At 42.9% G+C, this 7,500-nt stretch overlaps 1 non-coding gene and 1 pseudogene across 1 annotated transcript; both read left to right on the top strand.

Moving 5' to 3' along the window:
- Positions 1-334: 334 nt before the first annotated feature.
- Positions 335-515, top strand: LOC128870704 (5.8S ribosomal RNA). Its single transcript, XR_008455441.1, has one exon. It is a non-coding gene; the product is annotated as a 5.8S ribosomal RNA (ribosomal RNA).
- Positions 516-956: 441 nt separating this feature from the next.
- Positions 957-3,730, top strand: LOC128870686 (large subunit ribosomal RNA; annotated as a pseudogene).
- Positions 3,731-7,500: the final 3,770 nt, after the last annotated feature.

Below are 7,500 nucleotides of genomic sequence, written 5' to 3'. Positions count from 1 at the left end.
AATAGAAAGTTGTACTTATTATTCATTTGATTGAATGATAAGTTAATTTGTTCACAATAACAAAAGTGGTATATATTTATTAATATATTTATATATACATAAAATGATTAAAAAAATACAAAATAATCAAACATAATAAATACCACCACTGTATTATTGTTGAACTAAGACATTCGCAACTTAATAAAAATGTTTAGAGTTAAATATATTTGATATATATTATTGAAAGAAAATCAATTTATATATTATTATTATTATTATTTAATTTTACTCTTTCAATTAATATATGCAAAAAAAAATTGACATTTGTTATAAATAAAAATAAATAAAAAAATACTCTAAGCGGTGGATCACTTGGCTCATGGGTCGATGAAGAACGCAGCAAACTGTGCGTCATCGTGTGAACTGCAGGACACATGAACATCGACATTTTGAACGCATATCGCAGTCCATGCTGTTATGTACATTAAATTAAATTTTAAAGTACTGCTTGGACTACATATGGTTGAGGGTTGTAAGACTATGCTAAATAAGTTGCTTATTCTTTTATAAAAATAATTGAATTTAAGCAAATGTGTATATTATTGGATTTTAAATAATTCATAATATTAATAGCAAAAAAATAAAGATTATATAATGAATTTTTTATTTATTATATATATTCTTAAAAAAAAAAAAATCCTCTCAAATAAAATGAAATAAAAATTTTGAATCTAAGTATTCTCTTTAAAAAATTTTCATATTATTTATATATATATAAAATATTAATTTATATATGTAATTAAAGGAGGAATGTCTAGCATAAAAATTAATTTTTTTTTATTCTAGAATTGCCTCATTTTACATAATTATTATTTATAATATATATTTATATAAAAGGAAAAAAGAAAAATAGAGATGAAAAGATGATATAATTATTTATTAAATTGTGTGAGAAGATAAAAAATATTTTAAAACAACCTCAACTCATATGGGATTACCCCCTGAATTTAAGCATATTAATGAGGGGAGGAAAAGAAACTAACAAGGATTTTCTTAGTAGCGGCGAGCGAAAAGAAAATAGTTCAGCACTAAGTCACTTTGTCTATATGTCAAATGTGAGATGCAGTGTATGGAATATCTTAATATCTAGTATGAGAAATTAACGATTTAAGTCCTTCTTAAATGAGGCCATTTACCCATAGAGGGTGCCAGGCCCGTATAACGTTAATGATTACTAGAAAGATATTTCCAAAGAGTCGTGTTGCTTGATAGTGCAGCACTAAGTGGGTGGTAAACTCCATCTAAAACTAAATATAACCATGAGACCGATAGTAAACAAGTACCGTGAGGGAAAGTTGAAAAGAACTCTGAATAGAGAGTTAAATAGTACGTGAAACTGCTTAGAGGTTAAGCCCGATGAACCTGAATATCCATTATGAAAAATTCATCATTAAATAATTAAAAATAATGTGCATTTTTTTCATATAAGGACATTGTAATCTATTAACATAATAAAGTATTTATCAAAAGATCATTGGTGATATTAAGTTTATTTAAATTAATTTGCTTTTTAAGCATATTAACATAGAATAAATACTAATGATTTGATAAAGTGTTGATAGATTTTATTATATATAATGCTAAAATTCATTTTTTGAATTTTACAAAAAATTTAATATCTATGATATTAATATTTATTTGTATGCATTTATATGATTAACAATGCGAAAGATTCAGGATACCTTCGGGACCCGTCTTGAAACACGGACCAAGGAGTCTAACATATGTGCAAGTCATTGAGTTATATTAAACTTAATGGCATAATTAACTTAACTTAAAAATATAATGGGATTAATTTTTAGTCTATTTTCTTAAATAGTCAATTAATTCAATCCCGGGGCGTTCCATATAGTTATGTATAATGATAATTTATTATTATTTATACCTCTAACTGGAGCGTACCTTGAGCATATATGCTGTGACCCGAAAGATGGTGAACTATACTTGATCAGGTTGAAGTCAGGGGAAACCCTGATGGAAGACCGAAACAGTTCTGACGTGCAAATCGATTGTCAGAATTGAGTATAGGGGCGAAAGACCAATCGAACCATCTAGTAGCTGGTTCCCTCCGAAGTTTCCCTCAGGATAGCTGGTGCATTTAAAAATTATATAAAATAATCTTATCTGGTAAAGCGAATGATTAGAGGCCTTAGGGTCGAAACGATTTTAACCTATTCTCAAACTTTAAATGGGTAAGAACCTCACCTTTCTTGATATGAAGGTTGAGGTTATGATATAATGTGCCCAGTGGGCCACTTTTGGTAAGCAGAACTGGCGCTGTGGGATGAACCAAACGTAATGTTACGGTGCCTAAATTAACAACTCATGCAGATACCATGAAAGGCGTTGGTTGCTTAAAACAGCAGGACGGTGGACATGGAAGTCGTAATCCGCTAAGGAGTGTGTAACAACTCACCTGCCGAAGCAACTAGCCCTTAAAATGGATGGCGCTTAAGTTGTATACCTATACATTACCGCTAAAGTAGATGATTTATAAAACAATTTCGATTGATTTATAAATTTTGAAACTTTAGTGAGTAGGAGGGTACAATAGTGTGCTTAGAAGTGTTTGGCGTAAGCCTGCATGGAGCCGCTATTGGTACAGATCTTGGTGGTAGTAGCAAATAATCGAATGAGACCTTGGAGGACTGAAGTGGAGAAGGGTTTCGTGTGAACAGTGGTTGATCACGAGTTAGTCGGTCCTAAGTTCAAGGCGAAAGCCGAAAATTTTCAAGTTTTTAATAAAAAAATATTAATAAAATTTATATATATATATTAAAAAATAATTAAATACTTGAATTATTTTGAACGAAAGGGAATACGGTTCCAATTCCGTAACCTGTTGAGTATCCGTTTGTTATTAAAAATGGGCCTTGTGCTCATCCTGGCAACAGGAACGACCATAAAGAAGCCGTCGAGAGATATCGGAAGAGTTTTCTTTTCTGTTTTATAGTCGTACTACCATGGAAGTCTTTCGAAGAGAGATATGGTAGATGGACTAGAAGAGCATGACATTTACTGTTGTGTCGATATTTTCTCCTCGGACCTTGAAAATTTATGGTGGGGTCACGCAAACTTCTCAACAGGCCGTACCAATATCCGCAGCTGGTCTCCAAGGTGAAGAGTCTCTAGTCGATAGAATAATGTAGGTAAGGGAAGTCGGCAAATTAGATCCGTAACTTCGGGATAAGGATTGGCTCTGAAGATTGAGATAGTCGGGCTTGATTGGGAAGCAATACCATGGTTTATGTACTCGTTCTGGGTAAATAGAGAATTACGATTCTTGTTCCCCGGATAGTAGTTACGTAGCCAATTGTGGAACTTTCTTGCTAAAATTTTTAAGGAATTATATCATTCGATATATATTCTTTTTAAATTATAACGATTATCAATTAACAATCAATTCAGAACTGGCACGGACTTGGGGAATCCGACTGTCTAATTAAAACAAAGCATTGTGATGGCCCTAACGGGTGTTGACACAATGTGATTTCTGCCCAGTGCTCTGAATGTCAAAGTGAAGAAATTCAAGTAAGCGCGGGTAAACGGCGGGAGTAACTATGACTCTCTTAAGGTAGCCAAATGCCTCGTCATCTAATTAGTGACGCGCATGAATGGATTAACGAGATTCCTACTGTCCCTATCTACTCATTCTCAGTCTGACTGTTGAATAGTGCGGACGTCTCGTGTGTTGAGCGGTGATTTGCGATCTTTTTTGCGATTTCTTTTGCGGTTACATTCGTGTGTGAATATCGGTGCGTGATACCGTTTTTCGAGTGACGCCAATTTTTTGCGTGGCTGTACGTGTTTCGTACAGCGTAGTGATTTATTGGACGCTTGAGTGAGTGCCGTTGTGCGAGTGACGCTACTTTTGTCGTAGCTGTACCATAGCGGTACAGTGTTTACGAGTGATTGGAAGTGCCGTACGGTAGTGTTGTTGGACACTCTAGTGAGTGCCACTATACTCCGTACTATTGACACATAGTGCGTGCGTGTGAGTGCTGCTATATACATAGCGTCGGTAATTTTCCGCTAAAGTTGTTTACAACTTTTGTGGGCGTGCCGTTATTTTTTTGGCGTGGTGTTTTGCGCGTGCCGTTATTTTTCGGCGTGGTTTTTGGCGCGTGCCGTTAGTTCTCGGCGTCGGTTTAGTGTCGCGCTGTTATTTTTCGGCGTGGGTTCCTTGAGTGCGTGTACACTAGGTAGTCGTGCCGCTATATTGCCATATTTGGCAACAGTAAAAAGGGCGTCCCCTTTTGTGCGTGGGTACAGTACTGTGCCAAGGTTGAATACCTTGTGCAGGTGCTACGACCAAAGCGTGTTGTGTTTTTGCCTGCGGTCGAGCTCGGCGTTAGCTCCACCTTGGTCGACCCGTCCTTGTTCGGGGAACAGTGTTCCGTCCGGCAAGGCATTGGTGGTGGCCTTTGCCAGACCTTTGGTTGGCGCTGTGGGCTACGCCCTCGCGCTTTGCTTTGGCTCGCCGATAGGTGCAGCCGCTGTGTGCGTGCCTGTGCGGGGTTCATTCCTGCCGTACAGTATTTGCCGTCGCCCAAAAGGGACCCAATTTTTGTTGTTGCTCGGGAGGCCTTTTACCGGCGAATTCGGCAACCTTAGTGGTGGAGCTTTGGGCTATGCCCAAACTAGACGGTATTCGGAAGAGGGCGAACACCCCTCTTCCAAGCGGTTCGGTGGCGCCATCGTCGGCAATGGACGAATCGACGTCCGGAGAGGAGGAGGTGATTCTGCGGTCTCCTCCTCGCATCAAGAAGAAAACCGCTGGTGGTGCAGCGGTCCCGGTGGAGAAAACGGGTAAGTCGGTTGTGAAGGTATCTGAAAAGGTACCTTCGAGTAAGTCGGGGGCGAGTGGAAGCGAGGGCGCTTCCGAAAGTGGTAAAATTGGGAGTGGGAAAAAGGGGAGGAAGGCAGCGGAAAAATTAGGTCCCGCAGGGGAGTATTTCGAGAAATTCCGCAGGAATTTGGGTGCTCCCCTGGAGAATTTGGGAACGTTCGGTGGGGGTGCCGAACAAAAGAAAGTAGGGGGGCAGTTTATGGGGCGCTTCAAGTCCATTGTGACGGCCTTTAGTGGAGCCGTCATAGACATGGACGGCGTCCCGAAAAGTGTGGTAAAGGACCTCCTTGGATACTCCTTGGAGTTTGAGGAGCTTTTTGTTGACATGGTGGCGGAGATCGCCAATCTTCGTGGGCGGTTGGAAGCCACAAAGATAACTAGGGAGGAAGCACCTCGGAGGACGGCTGGAGCTGCGCTGGCTGGTGCAGCGCTGATGCCGGCACCTCAGGCGCCTGCGCCTGTGTTGCCTGCGTTGCCGGTGCCCAAGCCAGTTGAGACCTGGTCGGTCGTAGTGAGGGGTAAAACCCCCACTACATCCAAGGAGGTCATTAAGAAAGTGGTAAAGGAGGTAGGGCCTTCCATGGGGGTTAGGGTGCACGAGGTGCGCCCGTTGAAGGATGGAGGTGCGATTATTCGCACCCCATCAGTTGCCGAGAGGGATAACTTGGCAAAAAATGCCAAGTTTTCCGAGGTGGGGCTCGATGTGAGCGTACGTCGGAAGCTGGGGCCTAGGGTTGTGGTCCAGGGGGTCCACACGGAGATCTCCCCTGACGAGTTCATGGGAGAGTTGTTCCGTTTGAACCTCAAGGAGTTCAGCCCTGGGTGCCTTGAGAAGGACGTGAGGATGGTCAGCCGTCCTTGGAAGGTCAGCCCTGATGGGGTGACGAACGTGGTCCTTGAGGGTACGGACATGTTAATGTCCGCCCTCTTGGAAGCGGGTCGTTGCTACGTTAAGTGGTTTTCCTTCCGGGTACGGCCGGACCAACTGACGCCCGGCTGCTTCCGATGCATGGGCTTTGATCACAGGGTGGCAGAGTGCAGAGCCAAGAAGGATGTCTGCCGAAGGTGCGGGCAAGAAGGACACAGGAGTGCAGGTTGTGGCAATGCCCCGCATTGTCGCAACTGTGCATTTAAGGGCAAGCCAGCCGGACATCTGATGATGTCCACTGTCTGCCCGGTGTACTGTGCCATTGTTGCCCGTGCGCTCGCTAGACATTGATGGTTGAACTATATCAACTGAACTGTCAGGGGTCTTATGCCGTGATGTGTGAATTGGGGGCGTGTATGTCGGAGGGGGGCTGCGGCATTGCTTTGCTCCAGGAACCATACTCCACCAATGGGGTGGTGAGAGGTCTTCCTGGGGGCTTCAGGGTCTTTACGGACCTTGGAGTCAATGCCGCAGTAGCTGTGTGTGAGCCAAGCTACTCTTGTGTAGTAGTTGACTCATCACAGTGGGGAGTATGTGTGTGTGTCGAGGGGGAATTCGGCAGAATGAATGTCGTCAGCTTGTACTGCAAGTTTGACGAGCCTCTAGAGCCCTACTTAAGATACATTGATGCGGTGCTACTACATGAGAGTAGCATTCCTGCCATCGTGTGTCTTGATGCGAATGCTACCTCCCCGATGTGGTTCAGCAAGGTATCCAGGCATAGTGCTGGATATCGGAGCCACGATCGGGGTGAGGTTATGAGCGAATGGCTTGTGGCGAATAACCTCCTCGTAGCAAACGAACCAAGCGTATGGTATACGTTTGAGGGGCCTAGAGGTGTGAGTGACATTGACGTGACGCTCATGAATGACGCAGCAGCGAGTAGGTTCGAGTGTAAATGGAGTGTTAGGGGGGGTTGGGGAATTAGTGACCATAATTTAATACAAATTATGGTTACTCCCCGTACCCCGCAGCTAGAAGGGGGGAGTCCATTGAGGCGATGGCGTACCTCGTGTACTGACTGGAACCGATATGGACATACTGTTAGGGAAGCGGTATTGGATATACCGCTTAGTGAGTTTGAGGAATTGGGGGTTGACGAGCAAATTGCTCGTCTATCTGAATGTGTCTGGGGAGTGAATGACTCAGTGTTTAGGAAAGCTAGGGCTGTGAGAATGAAAGGTGTGAAATGGTGGACTAGCGAGTTGAACTCAAAGAGGAGGTCTGTCCGGCGCTTGAGGCGGTTGTTTCAACGCGGCAGGCGGACCAATTCGGAGAATCTGTCTCAGCTCAAGTATCAGTTTAGTGTAGGGATGAAAGAATATAAGAAGATGCTTGTGAGAGTTAAGGAGGAAGAGTGGAGGAGATTTGTGGGGGAAAATAGGGACGACCCTTGGGGACAGGTCTTTAGGATCTGTCGGGGTCGTCGAAATGAGATGGCTAGCTCTCTTCGCGTAGGTGATACTGTATTATCGACGTGGAGAGAGTGCGCCAATGTTTTGTTAGGCGAGTTCTTTCCCAGGGCTGAGGTTCAAGTTCCTCCTGCACAAGAGGTGCCTGTCCCTCCACTAGACGTTGGGGAGTTGGACTATGCGTTTGGCCTGGTCAGGTCTAAAAGGTCTCCAGGTTTCGATGGTTTGAACGGAGAGATGTGCAAATGCTTGTGGAAGTTCATTCCGGA

The sequence above is a fragment of the Anastrepha ludens genome, unplaced genomic scaffold, assembly GCF_028408465.1.
Source record: "Anastrepha ludens isolate Willacy unplaced genomic scaffold, idAnaLude1.1 ptg000022l, whole genome shotgun sequence".
In the NCBI taxonomy this organism is placed as follows: domain Eukaryota; kingdom Metazoa; phylum Arthropoda; class Insecta; order Diptera; family Tephritidae; genus Anastrepha; species Anastrepha ludens.
The sequence above is the reverse complement of the archived record's forward strand: the minus strand, read 5'-3'. Positions and strand labels throughout refer to the sequence as shown.